The sequence below is a fragment of the Sus scrofa genome, chromosome 1, assembly GCF_054392235.1.
Source record: "Sus scrofa isolate SSC_HxYL_T2T_F1_AM1 chromosome 1, Sscrofa_HxYL_maternal_Yorkshire_Landrace_v2.0, whole genome shotgun sequence".
NCBI classification, from domain to species: Eukaryota; Metazoa; Chordata; class Mammalia; order Artiodactyla; family Suidae; genus Sus; species Sus scrofa.
In genome coordinates, this window is record NC_139383.1 from 99,734,249 (window position 1) to 99,737,678 (window position 3,430).

Genomic DNA, 3,430 nt, shown 5'->3' on the forward strand with positions numbered 1-3,430 from the left:
CCTCATTGTTTTTAGAGCTTGCCCTTGGAACTGTGCCACCAGGTAAGCCCTTTTCCGTATTTCTAAACCTGCCCTCGGAGCTGTGCCATCAGGCTTGTTCCCTTCCTTGGCCTCTTGCATCTCCTCGGCTCCCTGCACTATGACAAGTTGAAAAATAAAAACCAATAATCTAGGACATTTTAAAGCTAAATAATTTTCACATTGATTATGTTCAATACAATCTTATGATATAAGAGTATTTACTCCATTTTACTAATGGTAAATTGTATGCATGTTGTAGAAAATCTAGGATTAGCATTCGGATGTGTATTTTGTATTATAATATTTTTGGATTAAAAATTCTTATATTCATTTTTCTTTGTGAATTTTAATATGATGTGATATGAAAAATGTAGTAAATTAATATACTGGAAATTAAATCTAATGCACATAAATTGACACTATTTTTAACATGATGTATTTAACCAATAACAAAATGAAATAATTTCTTTAATTTATTTATACAGCATAATGCATCCACTTGGACTCAACTTTATGATCACTGTCCATTCTTCACTGCAAGGAATTTCAATCTACCCTTCTAGGAAACAAACATGAGTTTGTAATTGAGTGGACTCTATTTTTGCTGGATACTGCCTTTAGAACTTAATAACTAAAATGTCAGGGTTGCCATCAGACATGGATTTACACAGCGTTCAGATGAAAAATGTGACTGATGTCACCATGTTTATATTGATAGGCTTTACAGATGATTTTGAGCTGCAAGTTTTCCTATTTCTAGCAATCTATCTTTTTACTCGATAGGAAATTTGGGATTGGTTTTATTGGTCATCATCGATTCTCGGCTCCACAACCCTATGTACTATTTTCTTAGTGCCTTATCATTCTTGGATGCTTGCTATTCCTCAGTTATCACCCCTAACATGTTGGTCAATTTCCTATCAGAGTATAAAACTATTTCCTATCTTGGATGTGCAGCACAGATGTTTCTCTTTCTCACTTTTGGGACCACAGAATGCTTTATTTCGGCTGCAATGGCATATGATCGCTATGAAGCCATCTACAAGCCCCTCCTATATTCAGTTAGAATGTCACCCAGAGTCTATGTGCCACTTATAATCTTCTGCTACATTGGTGGCATTTTGCATGGTGCTTTACACACAGTGGCTACTTTTAGCCTATCCTTCTGTGCATCTAATGAAATTAGACATGTCTTCTGTGACATCCCTCCACTCCTTGCTCTTTCCTGCACTGACACTCACACAAACCAGCTTCTTGTCTTCTACTTTTCCGGCTCTATTGAGATATCCACTATATTGATTGTCCTGGTCTCTTACAGTTTCATTCTGTCAGCCATTCTGAGGATGCATTCCGCTGAAGGGAGAAGAAAAGTCTTCTCTACATGTGGCTCTCATCTAACTGGAGTGTCAATTTTTCATGGTACTGTTCTTTTCATGTACGTGAGACCAAATTCCAGCTATGCCTTGGATCATGACATGATAGTGTCTGTGTTTTATACTATTGTGATTCCCATGCTGAATCCCATCATCTATAGTTTGAGGAACAAGGATGTAAAAGAGGCAGTGAAGAGAGTGTTTGGGAAAAAAATTATTTGCTAATAAAGTATATTTTTCACATTAAACATAAAATTGAAAGAAATTGAAACATGCTTATTGTCTTCATATCAAAAAGTTATAATTAAATTGTTTTCTTGAAGTTTATGAATGTCTTTCTGTCCTTTTTGTATATTTTAAAATAAAGATCATAGCCAACCTACTACCTATGGAGGCTTTTTTTGTTGTTTGGTCACACCAAGCACAAGGAGGATCCTGGGCCAGAGGTCAAACCTGAGTGGTAGCTGCAGTCTACATAGCAGCTGTGACAATGTTTAATTCTTTAACTCATCATGCCAGGCCAGGGATAAAACCCAAATCCCTGCAGTAACCTGAGCCACTGAGTGGGATCCTTAACCCACTGCACTAAAGTGGGAATTCCTATGCAGTTTTATATACACACACACATACAGACACATACATATGTAAATATGCCAATACATGCACATGTATACATATATATGTATATATGCTAATACTGGTAATATTAGTTTGCTAGGGCTGACATAACAAAGTACCATAGACAGATTGTTTAAACAACATAATTTTTTTGTTTAAATAACAGAATTTTGGGAGTTCCCTTCGTGGCAGAGTGGTTAACTTATCCAACTAGGAAACATGAGGTTGCAGGCTCGATCTCTGCCCTTGCTCAGTGGGTTAAGGATCCAGCGTTGCCATGAGCTGCGTGGTGTGGGTCGCAGACGTGGCTCGGATCCCACATTGCTGTGGCTCTGGCCTAGGCCAGTGGCTACAGCTCCGATTCGACCCCTAGCCTAGGAACCTCCATATGCCATGGGAGTGGCTCAAGAAAAGGCAAAAAGACAAAAAATAAAATAAAAAAATAAATAACAATTATATTTTCTCACTGTTCTGGAATCTATACATCTGAAGTCAGTGTAAGGGCAGCACTAATTTCTTCTGATGCTTCTTTTCTTCATTTCTTGATGGCATCCTCACTCTTTGTCATCAAGTTATCATTTGTTCTCTGAATTTATGTGCCTGAATCTCTTCTTACAAAATCAGTAGTTACATTGTCTAAGACCCACCCTAAAGCCATCTTGTTCAGTTAATTGCCTCTTCAAAGACTCTATCTCCAAATACAGTTACATTCTGAGTTATTGGGGCCTAAGAATTCAGCCTGCAAGTATTGGATTTATTTGCAAGTATACAAACACAAATACACACACACACACACACACACACACACACACACACACACACACACACACAGAGGCACACATGGTTCCATGCTTGCATGCGAACATATGCAGAGGAATATTCTCGTGTAATCTTCACGTTAAATGTAAACTGTTAACTTTCATCCCCATATATCTCACGTTGGACAGGCTCCAGTGCAAGTATAAGTTACTTTACAATTATATCTGATAAGCAATTATCATCTCATGTATAGCAATATCACAGCTCATGTATTCCCAATCCACTTTGCATGAAGTCATTGGCATCTCACTCCAGATTATATAACCCTGCGTCATCCTTACATCTACACATTTGCAGAAAATGAATCCCAGCCTTTAATTCAGAGACCACAGATTCCGTGTTCAAATTCCTGGTGTCATGACCATGCTGTTTGAGAGGATACGTTTCTTTTACTTTCATTTGTTCAGTCAACATGTCCACTAAACCCACTCTATATTACTTCCAAGGGTACAGACACTAGGAATTAGCATTTATCAAGATCATATTTAAACTTAGGAATGACAACACCCATCATCATGGGTTTCCCTACTGGCTCTGACTCAGCTTTGACTCAGTTCTATTGGTTCTGCTTTTCTTGAGAACCCTGACTAATGCAGACT

The 3,430-nt window shown here is 37.8% G+C and overlaps 1 pseudogene; it reads left to right on the forward strand.

Annotated features, from left to right (window-relative positions):
- Window positions 1-657: 657 nt before the first annotated feature.
- LOC110258887 (olfactory receptor 5T9-like) lies at window positions 658-1,619 on the forward strand (annotated as a pseudogene).
- The last annotated feature ends 1,811 nt before the right edge of the window (window positions 1,620-3,430 follow it).